General features: G+C 47.1%; 6 non-coding genes and 3 pseudogenes across 6 annotated transcripts; all 9 read right to left on the bottom strand.

Moving 5' to 3' along the window:
* Positions 1-5,520: 5,520 nt before the first annotated feature.
* LOC142500433 (U2 spliceosomal RNA) lies at positions 5,521-5,711 on the bottom strand. The gene has a single exon (XR_012802992.1). It is a non-coding gene; the product is annotated as a U2 spliceosomal RNA (small nuclear RNA).
* Positions 5,712-6,534: 823 nt separating this feature from the next.
* On the bottom strand, positions 6,535-6,725 carry LOC142500432 (U2 spliceosomal RNA). Its single transcript, XR_012802991.1, has one exon. It is a non-coding gene; the product is annotated as a U2 spliceosomal RNA (small nuclear RNA).
* Positions 6,726-7,548: 823 nt separating this feature from the next.
* LOC142500431 (U2 spliceosomal RNA) lies at positions 7,549-7,739 on the bottom strand. The gene has a single exon (XR_012802990.1). It is a non-coding gene; the product is annotated as a U2 spliceosomal RNA (small nuclear RNA).
* An 823-nt stretch (positions 7,740-8,562) lies between these two features.
* Positions 8,563-8,753, bottom strand: LOC142500430 (U2 spliceosomal RNA). The gene has a single exon (XR_012802989.1). It is a non-coding gene; the product is annotated as a U2 spliceosomal RNA (small nuclear RNA).
* An 823-nt stretch (positions 8,754-9,576) lies between these two features.
* Positions 9,577-9,747, bottom strand: LOC142500835 (U2 spliceosomal RNA; annotated as a pseudogene).
* A 2,779-nt stretch (positions 9,748-12,526) lies between these two features.
* LOC142500121 (U2 spliceosomal RNA) lies at positions 12,527-12,720 on the bottom strand. The gene has a single exon (XR_012802818.1). It is a non-coding gene; the product is annotated as a U2 spliceosomal RNA (small nuclear RNA).
* A 3,092-nt stretch (positions 12,721-15,812) lies between these two features.
* On the bottom strand, positions 15,813-15,991 carry LOC142500142 (U2 spliceosomal RNA; annotated as a pseudogene).
* Positions 15,992-18,775: 2,784 nt separating this feature from the next.
* On the bottom strand, positions 18,776-18,966 carry LOC142500429 (U2 spliceosomal RNA). Its single transcript, XR_012802988.1, has one exon. It is a non-coding gene; the product is annotated as a U2 spliceosomal RNA (small nuclear RNA).
* An 823-nt stretch (positions 18,967-19,789) lies between these two features.
* Positions 19,790-19,968, bottom strand: LOC142500802 (U2 spliceosomal RNA; annotated as a pseudogene).
* Between the last annotated feature and the right edge of the window lie 1,391 nt (positions 19,969-21,359).

The raw sequence follows: 21,359 nt of genomic DNA, 5'->3' as shown, positions 1-21,359 counted from the left end.
TCCTCTTTTGAAAATATTTTACAGGAAGGCAACTATGTGCCGTCATCCAAGCCAAATCTTTTTGGTTGTTAGTTAGGTCTTTTTGACTCACCCTTCTCCACACTTGGGCGACTTGTTTATCACTCAATCCACCTATCCCCTCACTCACCTCTTTACTACTTATTAATTTTTTAATTCTCCTATGATCTTCCCACAACTTTCTTTCTGTCCCCAACAACCCAAATTTCTCTATGAAACCTTGTATTCTTTCATAAAAAACTGGGGTAACAAAACAGACTGGTTTCCTTAAATCAATTTTAAACAAACCCAACCTCCTTAACATGCCTCCCGCCTCATATCTACAGAAGCATGCGGCTTTGTTATTTTTATTATTAACTAGATTTATGCAAAAATGTGCATATTTTGCTTCTATACTAACCTCTATATCAGGCATGCCCTTCCCCCCTTTCATTTTGTCTTTATACACAACTTGTCTTCTTAGTTTTTCCTTTTCTGAGCTCCAAAAAAAAACAAACAAAAATCTGGTTATTTTCCTCAACCATTTACTTGTCGGAGGGAACACCATTCCCATGTATAACAGAATAGGTACAAGAACCGCTTTTGTGATTAAGACTTTCCCCTCCATTGATAACTTCCTCAGGGACCAGAACTGTATTTTTTTATTTATCCTTTCACCTATCAGCTCCCAGTTACTCTCCCCCTTCAGCTCCTCGTCAAACCATACTCCTAAGATTTTCAATTGCTGCATCTCAACGGGGATCCCGCACTTATCTAAATCTCTCCAGTCACCAAAAGCTTTACAAACGCTCTTATCCCAATTCACTCTAAACCCTGATGCAACACAAAAATTTTCTATATGGAACTTCACTCTCTTGATTGCTGCCTGTGTTGTGCAGACCACCGTTAAATCGTCCATATAGCCCAGTGTCTTTACACTTCTACCCCCACTCCCTGGGACTTCAACCCCTCTCACTACCTTGTCTCTCCTGATCTCGTTTAATAATGGCTCCATGGCACATATAAAAGCCAATGGAGACAGGGGGCACCCCTGTCTCACTCCTGATCTTATCTGTATTTCTTCCGTGAAGAATCCATTCACCATAACTCTACTAAAAATCCCATCATATAAATTCCTAATTTGCCTTAGCAATCCCTCTGGAATTCCTAACTTCCCCAGTACTTTAAAAAGAAAACTATGGGCCAACCTGTCGTACGCCCTCTCAAAATCTATGTTCGCTATTACTACTGGCTGGTTCCTTTCTTTACAATACCAGAGCAAGTCCCTTATCAACCCCAAGTTCTCAGCAATCTGTCTGCCTGGTACTGCACATACCTGATCTTCATCCACCAACTTTTCAATGACACCTTTCATCCTTTCCATGATCACTTTTGCAAAAACCTTATAGTCGACATTAAGCAGTGTAATTGGGCGCCAGTTCTTTAAGTTTCGTTTATCCCCTTTTTTATAAATTAAAGTGATAATTCCTTCACGAAAGGATGCCGGCACCTTCCCCATTTTCCAAATTTCTTTAAATACACTTACCATCTCTGGTCCTATCAACCCCCAATACTCACAGTAAAATTCATAGGGGAGCCCATCACTCCCTGGTGTCTTCCCCTTCTTCCCTCTTCGTACTCCTTCCTCTACTTCCATTTCACTTAAGTCCCTTCCCAAGAAGTGTTGTTCTTCCACCTCCAATTTACATTGTGTTCTTTCTAATAGTTCTTTCTCCATTCCTTTGTCTCTGAATTTTTCCTCAAATAGTATTCCATAGTATTTCTCCACTTCCTTCACTATCTCCACTGTCCCATATACTTCTCCCTCATTACTATCTAACACTGGACCCATTATAGTTTTTTCCGAAAAAACTTTTTTAAAAAAATAGGGTGTACACTTCTCATCTTGTTCTATCTTTTCCACTCTTGCGGCGTGTATGATCCTTTTACCTTTTTTTTCAATTAGCCTTCTTACATCTTTCCTCCCTTTCTCCAACTCATTGTCCACATCCCACCCCATTTTTCTTAATTTAAGCAAAAATTGCTTTCTTAAATAAAGTGCTGTAAATTCTTCTTCTACCTTCCTAGCCTGTTCACACCCTTTCTTTATAAAGAACACTTTAGTTTCTTTTTTAAACCACTCCCACCAATCCACCACATCTCTGAATTCTCTCATCCTCGCCTTCATTCTCGCATACAGACTTTCAAACTGTTTTTTACAAATTACGTTTTCCATCAGGGCCACGTTTAGTTTCCAATATCCTTTGCCATATTCAACTATCCCTTCCACGTCCACTCTACACTTTATACACACATGATCTGAAAAAACTACTTTCATCACCTTCCATTCTCTCATCTTCATCCCCTTTGAAAGGAGTATCAAATCAATTCTCGAACGGACCTCTCCTTTATCACTGTACCACGTGTACACTGTTGTGCTTCTCCCCCCCTTTTTCCCAGCGTCTACTAACCCATAATCCTTTATTATATTTTTGAGGAGATTCCTCGTCCCATCAGGCCTCTGTTCTTCAGCCCCACCTACTCTATCACTCTTTTCCAAAGCACAGTTAAAATCTCCAGCAACTATTGTTGGCTCCCTCCCTGGTAGAAACATTTGAAGCATTTCAAAAAGCTCTTCTCTTAACTTTTTTACAGGTGAAGCATATATATTAAAAATGCGCAGTTTCATCCCCCTCCATCCCAACCAAACACATTGCAATCTTCCGGGTTCAATAACTATATTTTTAATCACACTAATCTCCCTATTCCTAACTAACACTCCTACCCCACTATTCCTGTTCTCATGACACCCAGACCACACAGCTTCCCCAAATTTCCATTCCGTCTTAGGTGGTATATCATTTATTGCACACTCTTGTAAGCAAATTATGTCACTTTTTTGTTTAGCCACGTACTCTAATATCATTGCTCTTCTTGCAGGTGCTCTGATACTCCTTACATTCAGGGAAACAACTGTGATAGACATTTATGTTGCAGAAAACAAACATCACTACCCTCTCCCTAGATAGCATACCCAGTTGTCTCCTGCAACTGCACTACTGCATCATCCTCCACATATGGCATGCTCCCTGGGGACAAAAGCAATAAGTCTCTATATGGTGCTTCCCCCTCTGTAATTACACCACTACATCCCTCTTTTGGATCTCCTGGGCTTATTGGCACTCCCCCATTCCCTTCTTCACTGGGACTCCATCCCTCCATTGAAGCTCTAGGACTTGATGTCCCTCCTTCACTTCCGTCTCCTATAGAACTCACCGGGCTTGGAAAGTCTCCCATCATCTCCTCTGTACTGAAAGTTTTCAGCTCCCCCTCCTCCACGAACTGTAGCATCTCAAATTTTGTAGGATGGACAAAGTTTGGCGGCATCGTTATCTTCCCTCTCTTTTTTTTACATATTCCCCGACGTTTTGGCGTCATGAATTTTGGCCGCTTTCCCCCTTTGACCACACCATCTTCCTCTGATGTTTCCGACCCGTCTTCTGCCGGCATCTCTTCCTGTGATATTCTAAGATCTTTAGGTATTCCTATGGACTCTTCTTCAGTATTTGCCTGAGAATCTCTCTCTATCGGAGTCACTGATACCTGTACCATGTCCACTTCTTCTATCACAGGGTCAACTCCCTTATTGTTCCTCTCAACTTCTGTTCTTTCATCTCCTGTTTCCTGCATCACCTCCTGCTCCCCCTCCTCCTCATTTGCCTTCTCGGGGTTTTCAGATCTCTCGTTCCCCCTCTCTCTCTCTCTCTCTCTCTCCTTTTCCATACGATCTTCCTCTTCTTCTTCCTCTTTTCTTTGCATCCTGGCCGCATGGGAGTACGGTCTTTTTGGACACTGTCTGGCTAAGTGACCCGTTCCCCCACAAAGGTCACATTTGCGGGGTTTGTCACACCTCATAGCCGTATGACCACCTTCCCCACAGTTTCGACATATGGTCCCAGATTTGTCACATTCGAACTTTGTGTGCCCATACTTCCGACAATTTCTACAGTATACCGGCTGCCCTGGGTAAAACAGGAACCCTCGGTTTCCCCCCAAGTCAAAGCTGGCCGGCGGGTACATGACCCCTGACACGCTTCCTGAATCAGGTCTGAAACGAACCCAGTATCTCCTTTTGCCATTGAAAATGCCATAGTCATTTGTTAATTCTTCTCCCCCTTTAACTACCAGGCAGTATCTTTTCAGGAAAACTTCAATGTCCAGTGGGTTTGCAAAGGGGTTGTACATATGTACTGTCAGTGGTTTCTCACCCAATTGAAAGCTGGGGATTACCTGAATTCCCCTCATCTTAGGGTCGTCCAACAACTTCTTTGTTTCCTCGTACATATATAAGCACTCGTTGTCCTGGTAACAAGTCACATCGAATATTCCCTGGCGGGGGAAATCCTGGATACACCGGATCTTCGCAAAGTCCAACTCCATTTTGGCCAAAATCTCCTCCATGATAAAGCGTAGTCCGACTCTTCCTCTTTCCTCCTCCTCGATCTGAAAGCGGACTGTGCTCCGCATACCTCCTCCTCCGAACGCCATCGCTCGTCCCAAGATCAGGCGCGCCCCCCCTAAAGCAGCAAAGAGCTTAAGCCATTTCTGGCGATGCTCCAAGGCCAAGGGGACGGTCCTTCTCTCACCGTTGGCCTTCTGGTTTCAGACACTTGGTCTTAGCCAAAAGGCCGAGAAGCGATAACCAGAAATGGGCCCCCGCCTGAGCGCCGCCCGACGGCCAGGGGCGCTACGCTTTAGGGAGAAGGGCAGAGGGAGCCGCTGGCTGCCCGCTCGCCTCCTCCCCCAGCAGGCCTGCCTCCAGTCCCTCCGCTCCTCCCGACACAGCCCCGGGGAGTCTATGCAGCAGCGGCGGCGACGACGACGACGGATGCAAAAGCCAAAGACTTTCTATGGAGTAAAGAAAAGCAGCCGCACACACTGCTGGGGGGCCCGCATGGCCAGCAAACAGCCAAAAAGGCACATGCTTCCAGTTCTTTTTCCGGCACCAGGCTTCGTCTGCTTATTTGCATAGGAACCGCCCACTTTTTCTCTGCTAGCCGACTCGTCCGGGCTGCCATGAAACTCAGGCAGCAAGCATGCAAGCAGCCAGTGGCTGGGCTTTTCAGTTCAGGTCATTTCAGCCAGCCAGCCATTGTGACAAGAAGCCAGCAAGTCAAGGCATTTGCTGCTTGCTGCTTGCTGCTTGCTGCTGCAGTGTTTGCTATGCAGGCTATTTGGATACAGCTTCAACAGGAGTTTCTTAGGCATCTGCTCGTTCGGACTGAATTAGGCTAGGCAGCAGGCGGCACTCCTGCTCCATGCGAGGAGGAGCTGAAAAGAAAAGAAAGTAAGAAGCCACGCAAAAGAGCAAACAAGACACAGCAAAAAGAAGGAGGCTTTATTTTGTCGTCATTTCATCTTCTTCTTTCTTTGCAAAAGAAAGAGCCAAAAATGCATGTTTGTTTTTTTTCTGTCAGACAGTCATTTGTTTCTATTTTTTGATACAAGCCAAATATCCCCAAAGGGAAGTGCACCGGTCCTGGAGGTACTGCAATACCAGGTCAATGCGTGGAGTGGACAGAGCAAGCTCTTCTTCCATCTCCCTGTTCTAAAAATCCATTTAATATATGGTCCCCAGATAGGGGACGTATCAGATATTAAACTGATAAGAACAGATACTACACTTGATCTTAGCCAAAAGGCCGAGAAGCGATAACCAGAAATGGGCCCCCGCCTGAGCGCCGCCCGACGGCCAGGGGCGCTACGCTTTAGGGAGAAGGGCAGAGGGAGCCGCTGGCTGCCCGCTCGCCTCCTCCCCCAGCAGGCCTGCCTCCAGTCCCTCCGCTCCTCCCGACACAGCCCCGGGGAGTCTATGCAGCAGCGGCGGCGACGACGACGACGGATGCAAAAGCCAAAGACTTTCTATGGAGTAAAGAAAAGCAGCCGCACACACTGCTGGGGGGCCCGCATGGCCAGCAAACAGCCAAAAAGGCACATGCTTCCAGTTCTTTTTCCGGCACCAGGCTTCGTCTGCTTATTTGCATAGGAACCGCCCACTTTTTCTCTGCTAGCCGACTCGTCCGGGCTGCCATGAAACTCAGGCAGCAAGCATGCAAGCAGCCAGTGGCTGGGCTTTTCAGTTCAGGTCATTTCAGCCAGCCAGCCATTGTGACAAGAAGCCAGCAAGTCAAGGCATTTGCTGCTTGCTGCTTGCTGCTTGCTGCTGCAGTGTTTGCTATGCAGGCTATTTGGATACAGCTTCAACAGGAGTTTCTTAGGCATCTGCTCGTTCGGACTGAATTAGGCTAGGCAGCAGGCGGCACTCCTGCTCCATGCGAGGAGGAGCTGAAAAGAAAAGAAAGTAAGAAGCCACGCAAAAGAGCAAACAAGACACAGCAAAAAGAAGGAGGCTTTATTTTGTCGTCATTTCATCTTCTTCTTTCTTTGCAAAAGAAAGAGCCAAAAATGCATGTTTGTTTTTTTTCTGTCAGACAGTCATTTGTTTCTATTTTTTGATACAAGCCAAATATCCCCAAAGGGAAGTGCACCGGTCCTGGAGGTACTGCAATACCAGGTCAATGCGTGGAGTGGACAGAGCAAGCTCTTCTTCCATCTCCCTGTTCTAAAAATCCATTTAATATATGGTCCCCAGATAGGGGACGTATCAGATATTAAACTGATAAGAACAGATACTACACTTGATCTTAGCCAAAAGGCCGAGAAGCGATAACCAGAAATGGGCCCCCGCCTGAGCGCCGCCCGACGGCCAGGGGCGCTACGCTTTAGGGAGAAGGGCAGAGGGAGCCGCTGGCTGCCCGCTCGCCTCCTCCCCCAGCAGGCCTGCCTCCAGTCCCTCCGCTCCTCCCGACACAGCCCCGGGGAGTCTATGCAGCAGCGGCGGCGACGACGACGACGGATGCAAAAGCCAAAGACTTTCTATGGAGTAAAGAAAAGCAGCCGCACACACTGCTGGGGGGCCCGCATGGCCAGCAAACAGCCAAAAAGGCACATGCTTCCAGTTCTTTTTCCGGCACCAGGCTTCGTCTGCTTATTTGCATAGGAACCGCCCACTTTTTCTCTGCTAGCCGACTCGTCCGGGCTGCCATGAAACTCAGGCAGCAAGCATGCAAGCAGCCAGTGGCTGGGCTTTTCAGTTCAGGTCATTTCAGCCAGCCAGCCATTGTGACAAGAAGCCAGCAAGTCAAGGCATTTGCTGCTTGCTGCTTGCTGCTTGCTGCTGCAGTGTTTGCTATGCAGGCTATTTGGATACAGCTTCAACAGGAGTTTCTTAGGCATCTGCTCGTTCGGACTGAATTAGGCTAGGCAGCAGGCGGCACTCCTGCTCCATGCGAGGAGGAGCTGAAAAGAAAAGAAAGTAAGAAGCCACGCAAAAGAGCAAACAAGACACAGCAAAAAGAAGGAGGCTTTATTTTGTCGTCATTTCATCTTCTTCTTTCTTTGCAAAAGAAAGAGCCAAAAATGCATGTTTGTTTTTTTTCTGTCAGACAGTCATTTGTTTCTATTTTTTGATACAAGCCAAATATCCCCAAAGGGAAGTGCACCGGTCCTGGAGGTACTGCAATACCAGGTCAATGCGTGGAGTGGACAGAGCAAGCTCTTCTTCCATCTCCCTGTTCTAAAAATCCATTTAATATATGGTCCCCAGATAGGGGACGTATCAGATATTAAACTGATAAGAACAGATACTACACTTGATCTTAGCCAAAAGGCCGAGAAGCGATAACCAGAAATGGGCCCCCGCCTGAGCGCCGCCCGACGGCCAGGGGCGCTACGCTTTAGGGAGAAGGGCAGAGGGAGCCGCTGGCTGCCCGCTCGCCTCCTCCCCCAGCAGGCCTGCCTCCAGTCCCTCCGCTCCTCCCGACACAGCCCCGGGGAGTCTATGCAGCAGCGGCGGCGACGACGACGACGGATGCAAAAGCCAAAGACTTTCTATGGAGTAAAGAAAAGCAGCCGCACACACTGCTGGGGGGCCCGCATGGCCAGCAAACAGCCAAAAAGGCACATGCTTCCAGTTCTTTTTCCGGCACCAGGCTTCGTCTGCTTATTTGCATAGGAACCGCCCACTTTTTCTCTGCTAGCCGACTCGTCCGGGCTGCCATGAAACTCAGGCAGCAAGCATGCAAGCAGCCAGTGGCTGGGCTTTTCAGTTCAGGTCATTTCAGCCAGCCAGCCATTGTGACAAGAAGCCAGCAAGTCAAGGCATTTGCTGCTTGCTGCTTGCTGCTTGCTGCTGCAGTGTTTGCTATGCAGGCTATTTGGATACAGCTTCAACAGGAGTTTCTTAGGCATCTGCTCGTTCGGACTGAATTAGGCTAGGCAGCAGGCGGCACTCCTGCTCCATGCGAGGAGGAGCTGAAAAGAAAAGAAAGTAAGAAGCCACGCAAAAGAGCAAACAAGACACAGCAAAAAGAAGGAGGCTTTATTTTGTCGTCATTTCATCTTCTTCTTTCTTTGCAAAAGAAAGAGCCAAAAATGCATGTTTGTTTTTTTTCTGTCAGACAGTCATTTGTTTCTATTTTTTGATACAAGCCAAATATCCCCAAAGGGAAGTGCACCGGTCCTGGAGGTACTGCAATACCAGGTCAATGCGTGGAGTGGACAGAGCAAGCTCTTCTTCCATCTCCCTGTTCTAAAAATCCATTTAATATATGGTCCCCAGATAGGGGACGTATCAGATATTAAACTGATAAGAACAGATACTACACTTGATCTTAGCCAAAAGGCCGAGAAGCGATAACCAGAAATGGGCCCCCGCCTGAGCGCCGCCCGACGGCCAGGGGCGCTACGCTTTAGGGAGAAGGGCAGAGGGAGCCGCTGGCTGCCCGCTCGCCTCCTCCCCCAGCAGGCCTGCCTCCAGTCCCTCCGCTCCTCCCGACACAGCCCCGGGGAGTCTATGCAGCAGCGGCGGCGACGACGACGACGGATGCAAAAGCCAAAGACTTTCTATGGAGTAAAGAAAAGCAGCCGCACACACTGCTGGGGGGCCCGCATGGCCAGCAAACAGCCAAAAAGGCACATGCTTCCAGTTCTTTTTCCGGCACCAGGCTTCGTCTGCTTATTTGCATAGGAACCGCCCACTTTTTCTCTGCTAGCCGACTCGTCCGGGCTGCCATGAAACTCAGGCAGCAAGCATGCAAGCAGCCAGTGGCTGGGCTTTTCAGTTCAGGTCATTTCAGCCAGCCAGCCATTGTGACAAGAAGCCAGCAAGTCAAGGCATTTGCTGCTTGCTGCTTGCTGCTTGCTGCTGCAGTGTTTGCTATGCAGGCTATTTGGATACAGCTTCAACAGGAGTTTCTTAGGCATCTGCTCGTTCGGACTGAATTAGGCTAGGCAGCAGGCGGCACTCCTGCTCCATGCGAGGAGGAGCTGAAAAGAAAAGAAAGTAAGAAGCCACGCAAAAGAGCAAACAAGACACAGCAAAAAGAAGGAGGCTTTATTTTGTCGTCATTTCATCTTCTTCTTTCTTTGCAAAAGAAAGAGCCAAAAATGCATGTTTGTTTTTTTTCTGTCAGACAGTCATTTGTTTCTATTTTTTGATACAAGCCAAATATCCCCAAAGGGAAGTGCACCGGTCCTGGAGGTACTGCAATACCAGGTCAATGCGTGGAGTGGACAGAGCAAGCTCTTCTTCCATCTCCCTGTTCTAAAAATCCATTTAATATATGGTCCCCAGATAGGGGACGTATCAGATATTAAACTGATAAGAACAGATTTTTGTTTTAAAGTTGTTTATTTGTGCATAATTTATTTTACAACATTTAAAACTTTTCAAAACATATAACATTTTAGAATATATCTCTTCTAAAATAGAAAACATATCAACGTAAACTCCATCATTTTATGTTCTACACCATTCAAAATTTTAAACATTTCTATACATCTCTCTTTTTCCGAATACTAATTGAGGACCCTGGTTTTATTTTCAAACCTGCTTCAACTGAACTTATATTTTTCTCTATCAGTTCTAAATTTGAATTCTCGTTTGCATTATCCCAAACTAGTAAAAGTCTTTGGAGTTCTCCTCTGTTGTTTATCTCCTGTTCTTTCTCTCTTGCTTTCTTCTTTTCCAAAAAAAGTCTTTCCCTTTCAGCTATTTCCCTAGCTGTATCTTCTTCTCCACTCGTTCTGCTTACTTTCCTCTGTACTTTCCCTTTCCCCTGCATTTGATCACTTCCCTGACTTTTTTGTGAGGATGAACTATCACTCTCACTACCCTTCTGTTCCATACTTCCCCTTTTGCTGGGGCCTGCTTCCGTACCTGCCTCAATTTCTGCTTTCTTTTTACTCTCCTTTTGCCTGCGTTTTAAGGCTTTCTTTTCTGAACCTCCGACCTCCATCTCTTCCTCCTGTATTGTACTCTTTTCCTCTTGTCCTTTCCCCGTCTCTAAAACTCTCACAGCTTCTTGTATTGCCTCTAAACCTCTGTATCCCTCTTCCCCTTCTGTCCAGTGGGGACAAAACTTATCCCCCAAATCTTCCTGAGAGCTTTCCGTTGGACTAACAACTTCTAGAGCCTCATACACTTCAATTTTCCCTTCCAAGCTTTGACTTTGCTCACCCTCCACCCTCTCTGATTCTTTCCTTTCCATTGAGCCCTGTACCCCCTGCCTTTGAGAAGGAAGGTCTGTTTGCATAAACTCTGGGGTTTCTCCCACCTCAATCACCTCTTCCTTTTTATGCTGGGTCTCCCCCTCACCGCTTAGCTCAAACTCTTGCACAATTTCACATGTTTTTGCCGGCGCCCCCCCTCCTTCACCAAAGTCTTTTACAGTCTCTCGAGCCTCCTCTTCTCTGCTGGCTCTTGCCATATGGGCGTAAGTTCTTTTCGGACATTGCCGCGCCAAATGCCCCCTCACACCACAAATATCGCATTTCTTAGGCACCGTACACATGGCGGCGCCATGCCCCTCCTCCCCACAATTCCGGCACACCATTTCTTTCTTCTCACACCTTTCTTTGGTATGCCCAAATAAATGGCACTTCCTGCAAAACAGGGGTTGTCCAGGATAGTTCAAAAAACCCCTGTTGCCACCAATGCTGAAACTGGCTGGGGGGTGCATCACTCCCCCTATACGTCCCGGATCCTCTTTAAAATGAACCAGGAAACGTCTTTTGCCATTAAAAGTTCCGTAGAAATTCTTCACTTCCTCACCCCCTTTAACCGTCGTGCAGTATCTCTTCAGAAAATCCGCGATGTCCTCCTTCTGCACAAAGGGGTTGAACATATGGACCGTGACTGGCCTCTCTCCCAGCGTAAAACAAGGAATCACTTTGATCCCCACCATTGCTGAATGTTTTTCCTTCTCTCTGCTCCTTTCATAAGCGTTCCAGCAGTCGGCTTCTGATCTGAACGTCACATCAAAGATCCCTTGGTTCGGGAAATCCTGCAGGCAGTATACGTCTCTGATGTCCATCTTCCATAAATCCGTCACCACCATCTCCACGATGTACTTCAGGCGAACTCGGTCTCGCACGGCCTCCTCGACTAGGAGCCGGATCGTATTCTTTACAGCCATCCATGCTGCCATCGTCCTTCTTTGGTCAGCTCTGGTGCGGCACCCCTATAGCAGCATGCAGCTTTAGCTCTTTCGAGCGATGCTGCAAGGCCGAGGTGCCGGACCGTCGCCTTCCCGTTGGACCTCCTGACCCAGACACTTGATCTGAGCCAAAAGGCCGAGAAGCGATAACCAGAAATGGGCCCCCGCCTGAGCGCCGCCCGACGGCCAGGGGCGCTACGCTTTAGGGAGAAGGGCAGAGGGAGCCGCTGGCTGCCCGCTCGCCTCCTCCCCCAGCAGGCCTGCCTCCAGTCCCTCCGCTCCTCCCGACACAGCCCCGGGGAGTCTATGCAGCAGCGGCGGCGACGACGACGACGGATGCAAAAGCCAAAGACTTTCTATGGAGTAAAGAAAAGCAGCCGCACACACTGCTGGGGGGCCCGCATGGCCAGCAAACAGCCAAAAAGGCACATGCTTCCAGTTCTTTTTCCGGCACCAGGCTTCGTCTGCTTATTTGCATAGGAACCGCCCACTTTTTCTCTGCTAGCCGACTCGTCCGGGCTGCCATGAAACTCAGGCAGCAAGCATGCAAGCAGCCAGTGGCTGGGCTTTTCAGTTCAGGTCATTTCAGCCAGCCAGCCATTGTGACAAGAAGCCAGCAAGTCAAGGCATTTGCTGCTTGCTGCTTGCTGCTTGCTGCTGCAGTGTTTGCTATGCAGGCTATTTGGATACAGCTTCAACAGGAGTTTCTTAGGCATCTGCTCGTTCGGACTGAATTAGGCTAGGCAGCAGGCGGCACTCCTGCTCCATGCGAGGAGGAGCTGAAAAGAAAAGAAAGTAAGAAGCCACGCAAAAGAGCAAACAAGACACAGCAAAAAGAAGGAGGCTTTATTTTGTCGTCATTTCATCTTCTTCTTTCTTTGCAAAAGAAAGAGCCAAAAATGCATGTTTGTTTTTTTTCTGTCAGACAGTCATTTGTTTCTATTTTTTGATACAAGCCAAATATCCCCAAAGGGAAGTGCACCGGTCCTGGAGGTACTGCAATACCAGGTCAATGCGTGGAGTGGACAGAGCAAGCTCTTCTTCCATCTCCCTGTTCTAAAAATCCATTTAATATATGGTCCCCAGATAGGGGACGTATCAGATATTAAACTGATAAGAACAGATTTTTTTTTTTTTTTTTTTTATTTGCATATTTGAAAAATATACAATTTGACATTTTTGTTTTACATTTTCTTTTTGAACAAAAATTATATAATAAAAATTATTTCTTTCATAACTTTCCAAAAGAAATTCTCAATTACTTCATACAAGAAAATTCAAAATACATTCTAATTTCCAAAAACTTCTCCCATATATTTACCGAACCCATATAATTCTATTTACATCCTTTCTATTTCATTTATATTTCTATTTTTACCCTTACTTTCCCAAGAAATACATTCTACTCATCCCACTTTCCTTCTACTTTTCCATCACATATTATTTTTATATTCTTTCATTACATTTTCTTTTCCTTTTTCTTCTTAATTTCTTTACATAATATCATACCTCTACTTCTTTATTAAACCTCCTTTCTTTACTTTTGCTTATTTTCTCTGCTTATTTCTTAACATTACTAAAATTTCCCACATTCCTCCTCTTTAGTTTTTCCAAACCATCCCATATATATTACATTTTTCATAATTTCCAAACAAACAAATAACACTATTACATTTTGTTACTTCACAACACATTCCCATTTTTCTCTACTTTTCCATACCCCACTAATCCAAAAAAACTTCAAAATCCATAACAACCGTTTCATTCCATATATGCAATTTTCCCTTCCATTATTTTAAACAAAACCCCATCTTTTCCCTTTAAACCTCTCTATCCTTCCTCTTAGATTTTGCACGCCAAGCTAGAAATAAATCACCTAGAACTTCTCTTACTTTATCTTCTCCTCTTCCTATCCCCTGATGAGCCTTAACCCATGCTTCAGCATCCTCTCTTTCCTTTTGAAACATTTCTATCATTTTTTTCAGTTTCTCCTTAAAAGGCCTCGTATCTTCTGATTCCACAACAGGTCCCAATGGGTCTAACTTGCTTCTCCAATCATTTTGCTCCCAGAACTCTAACTTTTCCTCCCCATTCCCTTCGTCACTACCTTCCATTTCCTCCCCAGACACACTTTCTTCCTCCTCCTCCTCCTCCTCCAACACACTCTCTTCCTCTTCCTCTGCCCTATACTCATTACTACTATCCTCCTTCTCCTCCCCACTATCCTGTCCACTACTCTCAGACTCACTTTCTACCTTCTGCACACTAATTTCCTCCTCCCCCATACTGTCACCCTTCCCTTCATCCATACTGTCCCCCTTTCCTTTATCTTCTTCGTCTACATCACTAAACTGTCTTCCCCTATCCCCCTTCTTCTCCCTTTGCTGACACTGTTCCTCCTCCAAAACATCCCCACCCCCCAAATCCAAATCTTTCTTTGTCTGACTCCTCGGATTTAACTCAGTCTTTTTTGTCCTTTGCACACAGGTTCTTTCCTGGCACTGATGCGCCAAATGTCCAGTAATTCCACAAATAAAACATCTCTTCGGCACTCTACATTCTGCTACAATATGTCCTTCCCTCGCACAATTGCGGCATATCACTCCCAAAGGCTGCCCTGGATACCTCAGGAAGCCCTTGTTAGTCCCGAAACAAAAACTGGCAGGGGGGTGCATCACGCCCCCTGTACTCCCCTCATTTAGTCTGAAACGTACTCTATACGATCTCTCTCCATTGAATATTCCGTATGAGTTTTTCCTTTTCACACCACCACCCACCACATAACAAAAACTTCTCAAAAAAGTCTCAATTTCTTCTTCCTTCACAAAAGCATTGAAAACATGTACCATCATGGTGCATTCTCCTAGCAAAAAGCTCGGTACAGCTCGGATACCCATCCTCTTCAAGTCGCTTACTCTCTCCTTACATCTCACGTAAGCTCTTGCACATTCCTCTTCTTCAATAAATGATACGTCGTAATAGCCCTGGCGCCGGAACGCCTGCAGGCAGACGACCTCCACGATGTTCACCTCCAGCATCGCCCTCAAGACATCCTCCACGATGACGCTGAGTCTCACACGCCATCTCTCCGACTCTGCCACCAGAAACCTGATGGTATTCTTTATGCAGGTCTCACTCTCCATCTTCCTCATCTTCCGTCAATCCGTCAAAACCGGCCGTCCAGGATTAGGTGCGGCGCCCCTAAAGCAGCATGAGGGTTTAGTTCCTGGGGAACGATCCCTCAAGGCCAAGGCGCCGGCCCCTCTCCTTCTCTCTCTCCTGATCGCCTCCCGTGCTCGAGTTAGCGTGACTCCCTCATAGCAGCATGGGTCTTAAGCTCCCCAGGAAGCGATGACCCAAGGCCAAGGAGTCACAGACTCAGCGCAACCTCTCAGCCCAGACACTTGATCTGAGCCAAAAGGCCGAGAAGCGATAACCAGAAATGGGCCCCCGCCTGAGCGCCGCCCGACGGCCAGGGGCGCTACGCTTTAGGGAGAAGGGCAGAGGGAGCCGCTGGCTGCCCGCTCGCCTCCTCCCCCAGCAGGCCTGCCTCCAGTCCCTCCGCTCCTCCCGACACAGCCCCGGGGAGTCTATGCAGCAGCGGCGGCGACGACGACGACGGATGCAAAAGCCAAAGACTTTCTATGGAGTAAAGAAAAGCAGCCGCACACACTGCTGGGGGGCCCGCATGGCCAGCAAACAGCCAAAAAGGCACATGCTTCCAGTTCTTTTTCCGGCACCAGGCTTCGTCTGCTTATTTGCATAGGAACCGCCCACTTTTTCTCTGCTAGCCGACTCGTCCGGGCTGCCATGAAACTCAGGCAGCAAGCATGCAAGCAGCCAGTGGCTGGGCTTTTCAGTTCAGGTCATTTCAGCCAGCCAGCCATTGTGACAAGAAGCCAGCAAGTCAAGGCATTTGCTGCTTGCTGCTTGCTGCTTGCTGCTGCAGTGTTTGCTATGCAGGCTATTTGGATACAGCTTCAACAGGAGTTTCTTAGGCATCTGCTCGTTCGGACTGAATTAGGCTAGGCAGCAGGCGGCACTCCTGCTCCATGCGAGGAGGAGCTGAAAAGAAAAGAAAGTAAGAAGCCACGCAAAAGAGCAAACAAGACACAGCAAAAAGAAGGAGGCTTTATTTTGTCGTCATTTCATCTTCTTCTTTCTTTGCAAAAGAAAGAGCCAAAAATGCATGTTTGTTTTTTTTCTGTCAGACAGTCATTTGTTTCTATTTTTTGATACAAGCCAAATATCCCCAAAGGGAAGTGCACCGGTCCTGGAGGTACTGCAATACCAGGTCAATGCGTGGAGTGGACAGAGCAAGCTCTTCTTCCATCTCCCTGTTCTAAAAATCCATTTAATATATGGTCCCCAGATAGGGGACGTATCAGATATTAAACTGATAAGAACAGATTTTTTTTTTTTTGTTTTAAAGTTGTTTATTTGTGCATAATTTATTTTACAACATTCAAAACTTTTCAAAACATATATAATATTTTGGAATATATATATCTCTTCTAAAATAGAAAACATATCAAACGTAAACTCTATCATTTTATGTTCTAAACCATTCAATTTTAAACATTTCTATACATCTCTTCTTTTCCGAGTACTCAAAGAGGTCCCTGGTTTCATTTTTAAACCTGCTTCAAGTGAAATTATATTTCTCTCTATCATTTCTAATCTTGTTTTCTCTTCTGTATCATCCCAAACTAGTAAAAGTCTTTGGAGTTCTATTCTGTTGTTTATCTCCTGTTCTTTCTCTCTTGCTTTCTTCTTTTCCAAAAAAAATCTTTCCCTTTCAGCTGTTTCCTTAGCTGTATCTTCTTCTCCACTCGTTCTGCTTACTTTCCTCTGTACTTTCCCTTTCCCCTGCATTTGATCACTTCCCTGACTTTTTTGTGAGGATGAACTATCACTCTCACTACCCTTCTGTTCCATACTTCCCCTTTTGCTGGGGCCTGCTTCCGTACCTGCCTCAATTTCTGCTTTCTTTTTACTCTCCTTTTGCCTGCGTTTTAAGGCTTTCTTTTCTGAACCTCCGACCTCCATCTCTTCCTCCTGTATTGTACTCTTTACCTCTTGTCCTTTCCCCGTCTCTAAAACTCTCACAGCTTCTTGTATTGCCTCTAAACCTCTGTATCCCTCTTCCCCTTCTGTCCAGTGGGGACAAAAACTATCCCCCAAATCTTCTTGAGAGCTTTCCATTGGACTAACAACTTCTAGAGCCTCATACACTTCAATTTTCCCTTCCAAGCTTTGACTTTGCTCACCCTCCACCCTCTCTGATTCTTTCCTTTCCATTGAGCCCTGTACCCCCTGCCTTTGAGAAGGAAGGTCTGTTTGCATAAACTCTGGGGTTTCTCCCACCTCAATCACCTCTTCCTTTTTATGCTGGGTCTCCCCCTCACCGCTTAGCTCAAACTCTTGCACAATTTCACATGTTTTTGCCGGCGCCCCCCCTCCTTCACCAAAGTCTTTTACAGTCTCTCGAGCCTCCTCTTCTCTGCTGGCTCTTGCCATATGGGCGTAAGTTCTTTTCGGACATTGCCGAGCCAAATGCCCCCTCACACCACAAATATCGCATTTCTTAGGCACCGTACACATGGCGGCGCCATGCCCCTCCTCCCCACAATTCCGGCACACCATTTCTTTCTTCTCACACCTTTCTTTGGTATGCCCAAATAAATGGCACTTCCTGCAAAACAGGGGTTGTCCAGGATAGTTCAAAAAACCCCTGTTGCCACCAATGCTGAAACTGGCTGGGGGGTGCATCACTCCCCCTATACGTCCCGGATCCTCTTTAAAATGAACCAGGAAACGTCTTTTGCCATTAAAAGTTCCGTAGAAATTCTTCACTTCCTCACCCCCTTTAACCGTCGTGCAGTATCTCTTCAGAAAATCCGCGATGTCCTCCTTCTGCACAAAGGGGTTGAACATATGGACCGTGACTGGCCTCTCTCCCAGCGTAAAACAAGGAATCACTTTGATCCCCACCATTGCTGAATGTTTTTCCTTCTCTCTGCTCCTTTCATAAGCGTTCCAGCAATCGGCTTCTGATCTGAACGTCACATCAAAGATCCCTTGGTTCGGGAAATCCTGCAGGCAGTACACGTCTCTGATGTCCATCTTCCATAAATCCGTCACCACCATCTCCACGATGTACTTCAGGCGAACTCGGTCTCGCACGGCCTCCTCGACTAGGAGCCGGATCGTATTCTTTACAGCCATCCATGCTGCCATCGTCCTTCTTTGGTCAGCTCTGGTGCGGCACCCCTATAGCAGCATGCAGCTTTAGCTCTTTCGAGCGATGCTGCAAGGCCGAGGTGCCGGACCGTCGCCTTCCCGTTGGACCTCCTGACCCAGACACTTGATCTGAGCCAAAAGGCCGAGAAGCGATAACCAGAAATGGGCCCCCGCCTGAGCGCCGCCCGACGGCCAGGGGCGCTACGCTTTAGGGAGAAGGGCAGAGGGAGCCGCTGGCTGCCCGCTCGCCTCCTCCCCCAGCAGGCCTGCCTCCAGTCCCTCCGCTCCTCCCGACACAGCCCCGGGGAGTCTATGCAGCAGCGGCGGCGACGACGACGACGGATGCAAAAGCCAAAGACTTTCTATGGAGTAAAGAAAAGCAGCCGCACACACTGCTGGGGGGCCCGCATGGCCAGCAAACAGCCAAAAAGGCACATGCTTCCAGTTCTTTTTCCGGCACCAGGCTTCGTCTGCTTATTTGCATAGGAACCGCCCACTTTTTCTCTGCTAGCCGACTCGTCCGGGCTGCCATGAAACTCAGGCAGCAAGCATGCAAGCAGCCAGTGGCTGGGCTTTTCAGTTCAGGTCATTTCAGCCAGCCAGCCATTGTGACAAGAAGCCAGCAAGTCAAGGCATTTGCTGCTTGCTGCTTGCTGCTTGCTGCTGCAGTGTTTGCTATGCAGGCTATTTGGATACAGCTTCAACAGGAGTTTCTTAGGCATCTGCTCGTTCGGACTGAATTAGGCTAGGCAGCAGGCGGCACTCCTGCTCCATGCGAGGAGGAGCTGAAAAGAAAAGAAAGTAAGAAGCCACGCAAAAGAGCAAACAAGACACAGCAAAAAGAAGGAGGCTTTATTTTGTCGTCATTTCATCTTCTTCTTTCTTTGCAAAAGAAAGAGCCAAAAATGCATGTTTGTTTTTTTTCTGTCAGACAGTCATTTGTTTCTATTTTTTGATACAAGCCAAATATCCCCAAAGGGAAGTGCACCGGTCCTGGAGGTACTGCAATACCAGGTCAATGCGTGGAGTGGACAGAGCAAGCTCTTCTTCCATCTCCCTGTTCTAAAAATCCATTTAATATATGGTCCCCAGATAGGGGACGTATCAGATATTAAACTGATAAGAACAGATACTACACTTGATCTTAGCCAAAAGGCCGAGAAGCGATAACCAGAAATGGGCCCCCGCCTGAGCGCCGCCCGACGGCCAGGGGCGCTACGCTTTAGGGAGAAGGGCAGAGGGAGCCGCTGGCTGCCCGCTCGCCTCCTCCCCCAGCAGGCCTGCCTCCAGTCCCTCCGCTCCTCCCGACACAGCCCCGGGGAGTCTATGCAGCAGCGGCGGCGACGACGACGACGGATGCAAAAGCCAAAGACTTTCTATGGAGTAAAGAAAAGCAGCCGCACACACTGCTGGGGGGCCCGCATGGCCAGCAAACAGCCAAAAAGGCACATGCTTCCAGTTCTTTTTCCGGCACCAGGCTTCGTCTGCTTATTTGCATAGGAACCGCCCACTTTTTCTCTGCTAGCCGACTCGTCCGGGCTGCCATGAAACTCAGGCAGCAAGCATGCAAGCAGCCAGTGGCTGGGCTTTTCAGTTCAGGTCATTTCAGCCAGCCAGCCATTGTGACAAGAAGCCAGCAAGTCAAGGCATTTGCTGCTTGCTGCTTGCTGCTTGCTGCTGCAGTGTTTGCTATGCAGGCTATTTGGATACAGCTTCAACAGGAGTTTCTTAGGCATCTGCTCGTTCGGACTGAATTAGGCTAGGCAGCAGGCGGCACTCCTGCTCCATGCGAGGAGGAGCTGAAAAGAAAAGAAAGTAAGAAGCCACGCAAAAGAGCAAACAAGACACAGCAAAAAGAAGGAGGCTTTATTTTGTCGTCATTTCATCTTCTTCTTTCTTTGCAAAAGAAAGAGCCAAAAATGCATGTTTGTTTTTTTTCTGTCAGACAGTCATTTGTTTCTATTTTTTGATACAAGCCAAATATCCCCAAAGGGAAGTGCACCGGTCCTGGAGGTACTGCAATACCAGGTCAATGCGTGGAGTGGACAGAGCAAGCTCTTCTTCCATCTCCCTGTTCTAAAAATCCATTTAATATATGGTCCCCAGATAGGGGACGTATCAGATATTAAACTGATAAGAACAGATTTTTTTTTTTTTTGTAATAAAATATTTTATTAGTTTCTCACACGTTATTTCCACAAAGTTCACTTTTCGAAAAATAAAAAACCACCCCAACTTTACAAACACCCCCAACATTTCAAAACAACTTTTGCATATAAAATTCCAAGTTTACAACATTACTTGCTACATAAAACAATTTTTCTTCTTTGAAACATTATCAATTCACCTGGCCTTCCTTCTTAAAACGCCTCTAGAAAGTCCTATTCTTTTACATCAATACATACAGTTTATTTTATACCACAACAATATTCCTTATACATATCTCTAGTATTTTCCGCATACGCGATCGGCTGCATTTCCCTAAACTGAATCAAGGTAGTTATATACTTTATCGCAACTGTCTCATCCCTAAGACCTGCAAACACGTGGTGCCAAATATCCATGTCCTTGTCTCCCACCTTATCTCTCAGCTCTCCTACTTTCCCCTCTAATGCTGGACTCACTTCAAAAGAAAATTTGGATACTAGCCTTTTCATTGTGGCTGAGCTATCTTCCTCCTTACCTCCCTCCTTCTCCTTTACCCTCTCATTTTCGGTTTCTTTCTCCAACACTCTTTCCATCTCTTCTATCTCTTTTCCCACTCCATGTACTACATGCTCTAGCTTTTTCCTCCGTTTTTCTGAATCCGCTTCCAACAACCCTTTCGTTGTTCTGTCAAATTTGTCTCGTGCTCTTTTATATTTACCTCCCCATCTTTTGATCAGTTTTTCTTCTCTGCTCCCCTCCCTCAAACTCTCGCCTTCCTGGCTATCCTCCTCTTCTTTAGTATTGTCCTGCTCTTCCCCCTCGCTCTCCCCTTCTCCTTCCTGCGCTAGTACCCAAAACTTTGACTTCCCCACCAACGACTGCGCTTTCTCACCTGATTTTCCCTCTTCTACTTCTTGCTGCATCCTACGCTTTACCGCATTCCTTTTCTCTGTTGTATCCATCTCTTCTAACTCCCTTTGTACTAAGTGTTTACCTCCGCCTACTACTACCCACTCTGCTTGATCACTCTGTTTAGATTCCAGTTCAAAGTCTTTATGTTGGGGTATTCCCCCTTCCTCTAACCCTTCTGAGGCCTCCACAGCCTCCATCTCAGAACCGTCTGCTTCCTCCTGAGTTTGGTCTTTTACGTCCTCCTCTTTCCCTTTAATTGGGTTCTGCGCCAAGCTGTTTAGGAAACGATCCTCCTCTTCCTTCTGTTCCTTCATCCCTTCCTCGTATATCTCCGTAATCGTCGCAGAAACATCCTCCTCCGATTGGCTTGTCTCCTCCAACTCGATGACACTGCGCGTGCCTGTGCTCGCTTCTGGCACCTCTGTTCCTGTAAACGCACTGTCCTCCCTCTGTATTGTCGACTCTTTCTCCTCCTGTGTCTCCGGCACCACGGTCCTCTCC

This window comes from Ascaphus truei, chromosome 7 (genome assembly GCF_040206685.1).
Source record: "Ascaphus truei isolate aAscTru1 chromosome 7, aAscTru1.hap1, whole genome shotgun sequence".
Classification (NCBI taxonomy): Eukaryota; Metazoa; Chordata; class Amphibia; order Anura; family Ascaphidae; genus Ascaphus; species Ascaphus truei.
The sequence above is the reverse complement of the archived record's forward strand: the minus strand, read 5'-3'. Positions and strand labels throughout refer to the sequence as shown.